This window comes from Ovis canadensis, chromosome 26, assembly GCF_042477335.2.
Source record: "Ovis canadensis isolate MfBH-ARS-UI-01 breed Bighorn chromosome 26, ARS-UI_OviCan_v2, whole genome shotgun sequence".
Classification (NCBI taxonomy): domain Eukaryota; kingdom Metazoa; phylum Chordata; class Mammalia; order Artiodactyla; family Bovidae; genus Ovis; species Ovis canadensis.
Genome location: NC_091270.1, coordinates 36,742,940 through 36,757,822, shown reverse-complemented (window position 1 = coordinate 36,757,822; position 14,883 = coordinate 36,742,940).

The following is a 14,883-nucleotide window of genomic DNA, read 5'->3' as shown; positions in this document are numbered from 1 at the left end:
CTGCAAAGACCCGGAGAGCCTTTTCTCTCATTTTCTTTTCTTTTTGACTTTACGCATTTAAGGAAAGCTCTGTTGCACCACTAGCTGACCACTAATGAAATAGAAGCTTCACTTGCCACATGCAGTTTTTACAAAAACAGTTTTGGAAAGTCACTAAAGACGTTCAACCTACAATAAGCAGCAGAAACTCTGGAGAGGGAGCAGAATTTAATTTCCAGAGTTGCCATATTATAGAATTTAAAATGAGCAATTTCAAAAAAGCATACAACAAGAAAACAGTCTACTCACAGGAAAGAAAAAAATTAGCAGAAAACTATCCTTGAGAAATCACAGACATTGGACTTACTAGATAAAGACTCCACCTGTCTGTTACATATTCAGAGAGCTAAATGAAACCATTAGCTAAAGGAAACAAGGTTAGCAATGTCTCAGACTGTGAATTAAGAAATAGAAATTATTAAAGGAATCAAATACAAATCATGAAGCTAAAAAATACCATAATTGAAAAATTCATTAGAGGGACTCAACAGCAGAACAGAGAGATGTACTGAAATGATCCAGTCTGAGGAATAAAACCAAAAAGAATGAAGGACAAATGAGCAAAGTCTATGAGACCTTAGAGACCTATCAAACACCATGAAGTAAAAAGTACTGATTCTCAAGCATAGCCACAGGCAGTCCAGGTAGAAGAAACCACCAGTAACGTGTGCTATCGTGCCACCTACTGAAAAACAAAGGCCTCTAGCTATCAACTTGCTGAATTGTTAAAATCACAGTAAAAGGCAAGCTTTACCTAGAGAAGAAAAGTATTTCCTACTTCAAAATATGCTGGCAGAGGAACAACTTATCAGGCACAGTGAAAAACCATGGTAACAATGTCACAAAGAGAAAAAGGACAATTCTCCAGATGCCAAACTTCAAGTCACAGAATACTGCAATCTAAGAGAATTAAAAATTGTTGTTGTCATGAAGAAACAAGCTATAAGGAAAAATAAGTTCAATGAGCTCAAGAATCAGATTAATGAACAGAAAGAACACTTTACCAGATTTAAACTCTTAAATTCTGGAGCTTAAGAAATAGATGAAGATCATATTCGAAAACATTGGGAATGAGTTGCTAATTTTCTCTTTTACATGGTTTGCTTTAAGATAGAACTCCAGAAATGATTCAGGTAGAGGAGAATATTTTTTAAATCTAATTTTATGACAACTATTTGACTCTGCTAGGAAAGAACGGCATGAAAATAATGGGTATCCAGAAGAAGAAGAGCACAGAGTTCATTTCAGGAAATACTAGCTGGTAACTTCCAAATTCTGGGGAAGCAACTATATATAAAATTCATGAAGCTAAGAGAACACCTAATTATTTCAACACAAAAAGGCCTCCAATACACACTGGGCTTCCCTAGTGGCTTACATGGTAAAGAATCTTCCTGCAATGCGAGAGATGCAGGTTAAATCCCTGGGTTGGGAAGATTGCAACTGGCAAAAGTCAATGACAAAGAATTTTAAAAGCAGCCAGAGGAAAAAAGACAGTAACCTACAAAGGAATTCCCATTAGGCTATCAGCTGACTTCCCAGCAGAAATTCTATAGGCTAGGAGAGAATGGAATGATAGAATCAAAATATCAAAAGAGAAACTGTCAGCCAAGAATACTGTTAAGCAGAGTCATTCTTCAGATATGAAACAGAAGAGTTTGCAGATGAACAAAAGCCAAGGTAGTTAATCTCCACTAGACTTGCCTTATAAAGAAGTATTGAAAGTTCCATCTGAAAGGAAAAAGGCTAAAGTACATAAAACTGAGGTGGACAGAGACAGAAAACTGAAACTCTGTATCAGAACAGGTTGTGAAACAATTATAGCATAAAAATTAAAGGGAGACAAAGTATAAAAATAACTAGAGCTACTTCAATTTGGTACCAAAACACAAAAGGATCATTTGAATCAACAAAAACATCAGGGAAAGAAAAGAACTACATTTGTAGAGGCAAATAAAGATGCTATCAGCAAAGGACTAGTTTATCTATGAGAAATTTTATCCAAACCTCATGATAACCACAAAACACACCTAGAGTAGAGACACAAAATATTTAGAAAGAGGAAACTGATAAAAACATAGAAAACCACCAAATTAAAGTTACAGAAAAAAATTAAAAAAATAAATAAATAAAGTTACAGAAACAGAAATGGATATATAGAGCAACCAGAAAAAGTGAAATGACATTACTAATTCCTCATTTATCAATAATCACCCTAAATGTACATGTTTTTGAACTCGCCAAAAAACATGCTGTCTGTGTGGATTAAAAAAACATAAAGCCAACTATCTGCTGCCTTTACAAGATTCATCTCAGCTCTAAAGACAAACAGGCTCAAAGTGCAAGGATGAAGATGATCCTCTGAATAGTAGCCAAAACAAAGCAGGTGTACCCACTCTCAGACACCACCAACTTTAAGCCAAAAAATATAGACAAAGATGGACATTATATAAAGAAAAGAGGAAAAATTTTCAAGAAAACATAACATTTATTACCATATATACACCTTACATAGGAACATCAAAATATATAAAGCAGTTATTCACAGTAGAGAAAATATTGACAGCAATACAATAGAAGTAGGGGCCTTAGACACCACTTAAATCAATGGATATATGATCCAGACAGAAAATCAACAAGGCAAGAGTGGCCTTAAATAAACAGTTAGTCCAGGATGACAGAACAGATTTATACAGAACATTCTATCCAAATGCAACAGAATAAAAATGCCCAAGTATGTATGGAACATTCAAGGATAGACCATACAGTGAGACACAAAACAAGCCTCAGTAAATTTAATGTTTCAAATCATATCAAGTATCTTTTCCAACATAATGGTATGAAACTAAAAACCAACTGCATAAAAAAGCCAGAAAAATATCACAAATATGTGGAAACTGAACAATACACTACTGAACAACTATGGACTCAAAAGTAGAATTTTAAAAATGAAGACAAGTAAAAATGAGAATGTGATACCAAACTATGAGATACAGCTTAAGTGGCCTTAAGGGTGAAATGTATGGCTACATAGGCCTACTTCATGAAACAAGAAACACTAACAAACTTACACCTAAAGGAACCAGAAACAGAACCAAAAACAATAGCTAAAAAAAAAAAAAAAAAGCCTAGAGTTAGAAGGAAATAAGATGAGAGCAGAAACTAATGAAATAAAAACTAAGATCACAATAGAAAAGATCAATGAAACCTAAGTGCTGTTTCTTTGAAAAGGTAAAACTGACAGTTTTGACTAGACTCACTAAGAAAAAATTGAGAAAGCTCAGATAAATAAAAAATCTGAAACAGAAATTACAGTGGATACCACAGTAACATGAAAGATTATGAAGAATACTATGAACAACTATATACCAACAAATTGGGACAACCTAGGAGAAATGGGTAAGTTTGTTGTATCATACAAACTTCCAGAACTAAATAAAAAAGGAATAGAAAACTTGAATAGATCAATTACTAGTAAGGAGACTGAAATAGTAATCAAAACCTCCCAAAATAGTAAACTTCAAGATCAGGCAGCTTCACAGGTGAAATCTACCAAACATTCAGAGATTTATTAACCATCCTTCTCAAACACTTTCAAAAAACCTGAAGAGGAGTGAATGCCTCCTACTCAAATTACAAGGCCAATATTACCTTATAACAAAACCAAACAAAGACAACACAAACATGAACACTGATGCAAAAATCCCAAACAAAATTAGTGAACCAAGTACAATACTAAATTTAAAAGATTATAGCATGATCAAGTGGGGTTTATTCTAGGAATGTAAGAATGATTCAGCATTTACAAATCAACCAACATGATACCACGTTTTAAAAAAAAGGAAAACAAAAGCATATGATCATCTCAGTAATGCAAAAAAAAGCTTTTGACAAGATTCAAAGTCTATTTATGATTAAAAAACTCACAACAGGTATAGAAGAATACCTAAACATAACAAAGGCCATATACAACAAACCCACAGCTGTCACCATCAAGACGCCATCAAAAACACCACTAAAAATAATAAATGAATACGAAGTTGCTTGGTATAAAAATCAGTATACAAAAAGATGTTGCTTCTCTTCTAACAAAGAACTCACTGAAAAAGAAATTAAGAAAACAATCTCATTTACAATCACAGCAAAAGAATAAAATACCGAAAAGTCGAACAAAGGTGGTCAAACACCTGTACACTAAACACTGCAGAAAGATATTTTGTGCTCATGGATTGGAAGAATTAATGTTATGAAATTTCCATATTACCTGAAGCAATCTACAAATTCTATGAAATCCTTATCAAAATCCCAATGACAAATTTTATAGAAAAAAAATCCAAAAATTTGTATGGAACCACAAAAGACCTTGGAAAAAGGAATTCTGGGGGAAAAAAAAAAGAAAGGAGATATCGCACTCCCTGATTACAAATTATACTAAAAAGTTATAGCAAGCAATACAGCGCAGTATTGTCAAGAAACAGATGTAAAGATCAATGGAAGAGAATTTAGAGTTCAGAAATAAGCCCAGGCACACAGGGACATTTAATTTACAGCAAAGGAACAAGAACATACAATGTAGAAAGAATTATCTCGTCAATAAATGGTGTTGAAAACTGGACAGCCACAGAAAAAGAAATGACTATTTTTTTTGTACCATACATAAAAACTGGACAGCCACAGAAAAAGAAATGACTTTTTTTGTACCATACATAAAAACTAACTCAAATAGATTAAAGATGAATATAAGATTAAAACCATATAAAATTGCTTGAAGCAAACAGGCAGTATGCTCCTTGACTTAGGTCTTAGCAATATCTCTCTGGCTATGGCTCTTCAGGCAAGGGAAACAAAAGCAAAAATAAACAAACATCAAATTAACAAGCTTCTGTACAGTAAAGGAAATCATCAACAAAAGAATGTAGCAAATAAGATATTTGCAAGTCATATCTGATAAGGTGTCATTATCCTAAATTTAGAAGTAACTCATAACAAAAAGGAGAAGGCAATGGCAACCCACTCTAGTACTCTTGTCTGGAAAATCCCATGGATGGAGGAGCCTGGTGGGCTGCCATCTCGGGTCGCACAGAATTGGACACGACTGAAGCGACTTTGCAGCAGCAGCATTACAAAAAACAAACAAACAAAACCATATGCAGAAGATCTGAATAAACATTTTTCTAAATAAGACACAGATGGCTAACAGGCACATGAAAAGATGTTGAACATCTACTTATTAGGGAAATGCAAATCAAAATCCCAATGAGATATCTATCACCTCACACCCATCAGAACAGCTATTACCAAAAAGGTAAGAAATAACAAATGTTGGAGAGGATGTGGAGAAAAAGGAACCCTCATATATTGTTCAGTTCAGTTGCTCAGTCTTGTCCGACTCTGTGACCTCGTGAATTGCAGCACGCCGGGCCTCCCTGTCCATCACCAACTCCTGGAGTTCACTCAAACATGTCCATCAAGTCAGTGATGCCATCCAGCCATCTCATCCTCTGTCATCCCCTTCTCCTCCTGCCCCCAATCCCTCCCAGCATCAGAGTCTTTTCCAATGAGTCAGCTCTTTGCATGAGGTGGCCAAAGTACTAGAGTTTCAGCTTTAGCATCATTCCTTCTGTGGTTTTTCCAGTGGTCATGTATGGATGTGAGAGTTGGACTGTGAAGAAGGCTGAGCGCTGAAGAATTGATGCTTTTGAACTGTGGTGCTGGAGAAGACTCTTGAGAGTCCCTTGGACTGCAAGGAGATCCAACCAGTCCATTCTGAAGGAGATCAGCCCTGGGATTTCTTTGGAAGGAATGCTGCTAAAGCTGAAACTCCAGTACTTTGGCCACCTCATGCAAAGAGTTGACTCATTGGAAATGACTCTGATGCTGGGAGGGATGGGGGGCATGAGGAGAAGGGGATGACAGAGGATGAGATGGCTGGATGGCATCACTGACTCGATGGACATGAGTCTGAGTGAACTCCAGGAGTTGGTGATGGACAGGGAGGCCTGGCGTGCTGCAATTCATGGGGTCACAGGGAGTCAGACACAACTGAGCGACTGAACTGAACTGAACTTCCAAAGAACACCCAGGACTGATCTCCTTTAGAATGGACTGATTGGATCTCCTTGCAGTCCAAGGGACTCTCAAGAGTCTTCTCCAACACCACAGTTCAAAACCATCAATTCTTCAGTGCTCAGCTTTCTTCATAGTCCAACTCTCACATCCATACATGACCACTGGGAAAACCATAGCCTTGATATATTGTTAGTCAAACGTAAATTGGTGTAACCACTTGGAAAACAGTATGGAGGTTCCTCAAAAAAGTAAGACTAGAACTACTATATAACCCAGTATTCAACTTTGGGGGATTCACCCACAGATACAAAACCAGTAACTTGAAAACATATGCCCCTCTATATTCATTGTAGCATTATTTACAACAGACAAGCTATGGAAACAACCCAAGTACCCAGTGATGGATGAATGGATAAAGATGTCATGGGTGTGTATAACAGATACCCACATATATACAACAGAATACAGATAAGCCTTAAAAAGGATAAAATCTTGACATGACATGGAGCTTGAGAGTATTATGCCAAGTGAAATAAGTCCGACAGCATAAAGTGAATACCATATAATTTCATTCATATGTGGAATATAAAAAATAAATGAATAAACAAACACAGATACAGAGAACAGATTAGTGTTTCCCAGAGGAAAAGAGGGAGTGAGGTGGGGGAGGATGAAATGGGTAATCGGGGCCAATGGTATGGTGATGGATGGAAATTAAACTTTTGGTGGTAAACAAACTGCAGTGTATAGTGAAATTAAAATATAATGTACACATGAAATACGTTACAGATCAATGTTGCCTTGTATTTTTTTCTTTTTTTTTCTTTTTTTTCCCTTCTTTCCTCTTTTTATCCTCTCCTAATACACACTTTTTTTTAGTAAGGGGAATATAAAAAAATTGTATGGTACATGTGGAAAAGTACTTTTCTGAAAATGGATATCTAATATTCTACTTAGATTCACCAAGTTTGACCCTATATATTCAGAAAAGATTTGAGGGATATAAAATATTGTTCATTATACTTTGTAATTTTTTTTGAAATTAAATATGTGTGTGTGTGTGTGTATGATCTAACTATATGCTGATTATAAGAAACTCACTTTATATCCAAAGATACAAATACGTTAATAGGTGGAAAACAATATTCCATGCAAATGGTAACCAGAGATAAAAAGGCCAATAGAAAACAAAAACACTGCTATAAGCCAGTAAGTTCTAACATATACAGAGCACTCAATACCAGCATGATACACATTCTTCCCCAGTTCACAGGTAATCTTCTCCAGTATAGACTATGGACAGCAGAGGATGAGATGGAGATGGTTGGATGGCATCACCAACTCGATGGACATGAGTTTGAGCAAGCTCTGAGAACTGGTGATGGACAGGGAAGCCTGGTGTGCTGCAGTCCATGGGGTCACAAAGAGTGGGACATGACTGCACAACAAACTGAACTGATAGAGTGTTTTAGAAAAGCCTTGGTAATTTTTAAAATATTGAAATAATACAAAGTACCTTCTCCAAACACAATGGAATGAAACCAACCAAAAAATCAGTAAAAGAAGGAAAACTAGAAAACTCACAGTTAGTTGACACTTGAACAAGGCAGGGATTAATCGGCATATAAATTATAGTCAGCCCTCTGTATCCAGGGATTCAACCAACCACAGGCCACGTAGTACTATTTACTATTGAAAAATCTGTGTATAAGCAGATTTATGCAGTTCAAACCTACACTGTTCAAGGGTCAGTGAAGAATTCTACATGGAATTAAATGGCACACTCTTAAGCTACCAGTGAGTGGATCAAAGGAAAAAAATGTTACAGAGGAAATTAGAGAATACTTGAATGAAAGCAAAAAATACTTTATACCAAAACTTAGAGGATGCAGTGAAAATAACAGATGTTTATAGTCATAATGTCTGTATTTTAAACATGTCAAACGAGTACCCTAACTTTTTAGCTTAACGAACTAGAGAAAGCATAGCAATTTGAGTCCAAAGGTAACAGAAAGAACGAAATAATAAAGACTAAAGGAGAAACAAAATAGAGAATAGAGAAACAATAGAAAAGGTCAAGGAAACCAAAACTTGATTCTTTAGTTAAAGGTTTGTCAATTTTGTTGACCTTTTCAGACTAAGTTAAAAAAAAAAAATGACCAAAATCAGAAATGAAAGTGGAAACGTTAACACCTACCCTACAGAAATTATAAAAAGTACTATAAACAACTGTACAACTATAAATTAAATAACCTAGGTGATAAAGACAAATTCCTAGAAACATAATTACCAAAAGTGAATCAAGAAGATAAATCTGAACAGACCTGTAACCAGAAAATCAGAGCAATTTTTTAAACTTCTCAGTAAATAACAATGCAATACCAGATGGCTTCAAGAATTTGGTAGAATTCACCAATGAAGAAAAATGAATACTAATCCTTCTTGAACTCTTCGTCAAAAATGGATGAGTGACTACTTCCTACTAATTTTATAGTGGCCAGCATTTACCCTGATATTAAAACCAGGAAAAGACACTATAATAAAATTATATACCATAATTCCTTATGAGAAATGAGAAAGAAGAATGGAACTGGAGGAATCAACCTGCCTGACTTTAGGCTCTACTACAAAGCCACAGTCATCAAGACAGTATGGTACTGGCACAAAGACAGAAATATAGATCAATGGAACAAAACAGAAAGCCCAGAGATAAATCCACACACCTATGGACACCTTATCTTTAACAAAGGAGGCAAGAATATAAAATGGAGAAGAGACTATCTCTTTAACAAGTGGTGCTGGGAAAACTGGTCAACCACTTGTAAAAGAATGAAACTAGAACACTTTCTAACACCATTCACAAAAATTAACTCAAAATGGATTAAAGATCTAAATGTAAGACCAGAAACTATAAAACTCCTAGAGGAGAACATAGGCAAAACACTCTCTGACATACATCACAGCAGGATCCTCTATGACCCACCTCCCAGAATACTGGAAATAAAAGCAAAAATAAACAAATGGGATCTAATTAAAATTAAAAGCTTCTGCACAACAAAGGAAAATATAAGCAAGGTGAAAAGACAGCCTTCTGAATGGGAGAAAATAATAGCAAATGAAGCAACTGACAAACAACTAATCTCAAAAATATACAAGCAACTTCTGCAGCTCAATTCCAGAAAAATAAACGACCCAATCAAAAAATGGGCCAAAGAACTAAATAGACATTTCTCCAAAGAAGACATACGGATGGCTAACAAACACATGAAAAGATGCTCAACATCACTCATTATCAGAGAAATGCAAATCAAGACCACAATGAGGTACCATTTCATACCAGTCAATGGCTGTGATCCAAAAGTCTACAAGCAATAAATGCTGGAGAGGGTGTGGAGAAAAGGGAACCCTCTTACACTGTTGGTGGGAATGGAAACTAGTACAGCCACTATGGAGAACAGTGTGGAGATTCCTTAAAAAACTGGAAATAGAACTGCCTTATGACCCAGCAATCCCACTGCTGGGCATACACACTGAGGAAACCAGAATTGAAAGAGACATGTGTACCCCTATGTTCATCACAGCACTGTTTATAATAGCCAGGACATGGAAACAACCTAGATGTCCATCAGCAGATGAATGGATAAGAAAGCTGTGGTACATATACACAATGGAGTATTACTCAGCCATTAAAAAGAATACATTTGAATCAGTTCTAATGAGGTGGATGAAACTGGAGCCAATTATACAGAGTGAAGCAAGCCAGAAAGAAAAACACCAATACAGTATACTAACACATATATGTGGAATTTAAAAAGGTGGTAACGATAACCCTGTATACGAGACAGCAAAAGAGACACAGATGTATAGAACAAACTTTTTGACTCTGTGGGAGAGGGAGAGGGTGGGATGATTTGGGAGAATGGCACTGAAACATGTATACTATCATGTAAGAAACAAATTGCCAGTCTAGGTTCGATGCAGGATACAGGATGCTTGGGGCTGGTGCACTGGGATGACCCAGAGAGATGGTATGGGGAGGGAGGTGGGAGGGGGGGTTCAGGATTGGAAACTCATGTACACCTGTGGCAGATTCATGTTGATGTATGGCAAAACCAATACAGTATTGTAAAGTAAAAAAAAAAGAAAAATGTTTTTTGGGGAAAAAATGCAGAAATGCTCAACAAAGTATCAGCAAGTCTAATCCAACAGCATATTAAAGATTTGATACAGCATGACCAAATGGAGTTTATTCTGGCAATGTAAAGGTGGTTTAACTGATTTTAGAAAAAAATCAGTGTAACAGATCACATTAATAAGAATGAAGGCAGGAAAGCTACATAATAACATTAGTTGATGAAGGAAAATCATTTGACAAAATTCAATACCCTTTTGTTCTAAAAAGTCTTAATATTACAAGTTAGAAGAAAACTTCTTCAGCCTGATAAAGGATATTTGTGAAAAATACAGAGGTAGCATTATACTGAACAGTGGAAAGCTTAATAAAGCTCTCCCCCTAAGGAACAGGAGAGTACCCCACTTTCACCACTTCTTTTCAACATTGTACGGATGTTCTAGCCAGAAAAATAAAACGAAATAAGACAACCAAATTTTTAACGAAGACCAAAACAATATCTTTCTTAACAGATAACATGATCTCTACATATTAAACATATCCTAAAGAAATTGTTTTTAAAATTTAAATGACTTCATCACAATTACAGGATACATGGTCAGCATGCAAAAATCAGCTGTATTTCTATACATTTAACAATGAACAGTCTGAAGTGGAAATTAATAAAAATTCCATTTAAGGTAGTGCCAAAGGCAGTAAGATACCTTGGAATAAATTTTAGTCAAGGACCTAAAAATACAAAACATTGCTGTAAAAAGTTAAAGAACACCTAACTAAATGGAAAAACCATCCTGTGTTCATTTATTGGAAAACAATATTGTTAAGAAGGCAGTATTCTCCAAAGCAATCTGCAAATTTAATGCAACACTATTAAAATCCATCGGTGTTTGGGCTTTTTGTAAAAATAAGCAAGCTGGTTCCAAAATTCACATGGAATTGCAAGGGGCCCTGAATAGCCAAAACAATGCTGAAAAAGGCTTCCCTGGTGGCTTAGATGGCAAGGAATCTGCGTGCAATGTGGGAGACCCAGATTTGATCCCTAAGTTGGGAAGATGCCCTGGAGAAGGAAATGGCAACCCACTCCAGTACTCTTGCCTGGAGAATTCCGCTGATAGAGGAGCCTGGTGGGCTACAGTCCATGCAGTAACAAAGAGTCAGACCCAAACGAGTGATTAACACATACACACAGTGTTGAAAAAGAGGAATGGTCCCAATATTGAAACTTATTTATTTACTATGGTAATGGAAGCATTGGTACTGAGAACTACAAGGTCCCCAAAATAGGCACTGGCATAAGGGTAAACACGTAGCTTAACAGAATAAAATTGAGAGCCCCAAATACACATGTAGTCTTTGTTCTTTTAATTTTTGACAAGGGTGCTGAGACATTTTAATGAAGAAAGAACAGTCTGTTCAAGAAGTGGTAGTGGGACAAGTGGATTCCACAGTCAAAAGAATGAAGTTGGACACTTACCTCATACCATTGACAAAAAACTAAATCCAAATGGATCAAAGATCTATTAATAAATGTAAGAGTTCAAATTTCAAACTCTCAGAAGGAAACATAAGCATAAAATCTTCATGATCTTAGATTTCACAATGGTTTCTTAGCTATAACACTAAAAACACAAGCAAGAAAAATTAATTTGGCAAGACTAAAAACTTTTGTGCAAAGGACATTTTCAAGAGATATAATTACAGAATTTGAGAAAATATCTGTATATCAAATCTAATAATCTAATATCTAGACTGTATAAAGAAATTTTACAAGTCAACAACAAAAAGATAAAGTCCCAATTAAAAATGGGTGTTGTAGGTTGAACTGTGTTCCACCTAAGAAAGATATATGAAAGTCCTAAGAAGGACTGATTTGGAAATAAGGGTTGTTGCAGATATAATTTTTTAATATGAGGTCATGCTGTAATAGGGTAGACCCCTAATACTGTAAGACATGTCCTTAGACAAAGGCAACTCAAAGCAAGAATTCCATATGGGGGACCAGCAGGATGCAGCTACAGATTAAAGAATGCTAAGGATTGCCAGCAAACCACCAGAAGCTAAGAAGAGACAAGCGTGTACTCCCCTGTAGACTTCCAGGGGAACATGGCCCTGCCAACACCTTCATTTTGGACTTCTAACCTCCAGAATATTGAGAATATGAATTTCTGTTGTTTTAAATAGAACATCAATTTGTAGTACTTTATTGCAGAATCCCTGAGAATCTAATACAATGGACAGAGACTTGAGTAAACATTAGGACAAAGATACAAAACCAACCAACCAAACACTTGGAAAGATACTCGAGTCATTAGTTATTAGGCAAATGCTAAATCAAAATCACAATGAGATACCATTTCACCAGAACAGCCATAACTTGAAAAACAACAAGTATTAGCAAGCATGTGGAGAAGTACCTTAGGGAGCCCTTGTACCTTACCAGTGTGAATGTCAAATGAATACGCTGCTTTGGAAACAATCTGATGGTTTCTCAATGAATTAAACATACAACATACCATATGACTAATATGCCATAGGATTAAGCACCCACACATACCATATGACCCGGCGATTCCACTCCTGGGAATTGAAAAAGAATTGAAAACAGATGTTCAAACAAAAATGCATTCATGAAGGCATGCAGCAAGCAGTCTTTATAACTGTCAACAGATGGAACAACTCAAATGACTCTTAGCTGATGAAAAGATACACAAAATAAGTGTATGCATACAATGAAACCATACTCAGCCATATAAAAGAATGAATTGCTGATACACACTATAATGTATATGAACTTTGAAAATATATTGAAAGGATTGACACAAAAAGTCACATACTGTATAATTCCATTTATATGAAATCCCCACAATAGGAAAACCCTTAGAAAGCAAATTAACAGTTGCCAGAAGCTGGGGGTAGCAGAAAGATGGGGTGAGATTCAGTTCAGTTCAGTTGCTCAGTCATGTCCGACTCTTTGCGACCCCATGAACCACAGCACGCCAGGCCTCCCCGTCCATCACTAACTCCTGGAGTCTACCCAAACCCATGTCCCTTGAGTCAGTGATGCCATCCAATCATCTCATCCTCTGTCGTCCCCTTCTCCTCCTGCCCTCAATCTTTCCCAGCATCAGGGTCTTTCCCAATGAGTCAGCTCTTCGCATCAGGTAGCCAAAGTATTGGAGCTTCAGCTTCAACATCAGTCCTTCCAGTGAACACCCAGGACTGATCTCCTTTACGATGGACTGGTTGGATCTCCTTGCAGTCCAAGGGACTCTCAAGAGTCTTCAGCACCACAGTTCTCAACAATTTTAGGGTTTTTTTTTTTGTGGTGACTAATATTCTGGGACTAGATAGTGATAATTGTTGCACAACATTGTGATGTATTTAATGCACTGAATATACTCATTAAAATGGTAAATTTTATGTTTATTTCACTACCACAAAAAATTACGTGTGTGTGTGTTAGTCATTCAGTTGTGTCCAACTCTTTGCAACCTCATGGACTGTAGCCCACCAGGCTCCTCTGTCCATGGAATTCTCCAGGCAAGAATATGGGAGTGGGTTGCCATTCCCTTCTTCAAGGGAATCTCTTGACCTAGAAATCGAACCCATGTTTCCTGCTTTGCAGGCAGACTCTTTACCATCTATAATTATTTAAAGAATTGGTAGGGGGTGGGGGGCTAAAAACCAATGCTATTCAAGAAGACATGGTCCCCTTCTGGACTTTTAAAATCCAAATTAGGTACATAATGGCCAAAAAGGTAGATTTACAGATCCTTACACATACATGTGTATATATGAACACAATATTCATAATGATAAAAAGGCAGAATACTTTTTACAGAAAAGAAGTATTGCTTCTGAATGCATTCTTTTTCCTGTTGTCTTGTGCCTTTGTATAGGAGTAAAAGGCTTCACTGATCGCTCAGTTGGTAAAGAATCCACCTGCAATGCAGGAGACCCCAGTTCTTTTCCTGGGTTGGGAAGATCCACTGGAGAAGGGCTAGGCTACTCACTCCAGTATTCTTGGACTTCTCTCATGGCTCAGCTGGTAAAGAATCCACCTGCAATGTGGGAGACCTGGGTTTGATCCCTGGTTTGGGAAGATCCTCTGGAGAAGGGAAAGACTACCCACTCCAGTATTCTGGCCTGGAGAATTCCATGGTCTACAGCCCATGGGGTCAAAAAGAGTCGACATGAGTGAGCGACTTTTACTTTCACTTTCATAGGCATAAAAAGGTTGCTGAGTATGGTAAACAAAAGAAAAACAGGCAGAAAATGAGATAATCAAACCAATGTAGAAATAGGCAATCAAGTTAAATGATGGGAAAAGATGTGAGGTGGTTTTTCAATTTTTAAAAATTCTTAAATTTTACTATACAGTTTTTAGATACAGAAAAGATGTATCTAATGTAATTCACTGCTTTTCAAATGCATGGTAGTTTCTGTATGGCACAGCACAGTTAGTGTATCACTATGCAAAGGATGGGCTTCCCCAACAGATCAGCAGTAAAGAATCCAACTGCGATGCAGAAAACTCAGCAGATGCAGGTTCTTTCTCTTGAGTCAGGAAGATCTCCTGGAGAACAGAATGGCTACCCACTCCTGTATTCATGCCTGGAGAATTCCATGAACAGAAGAGCCTA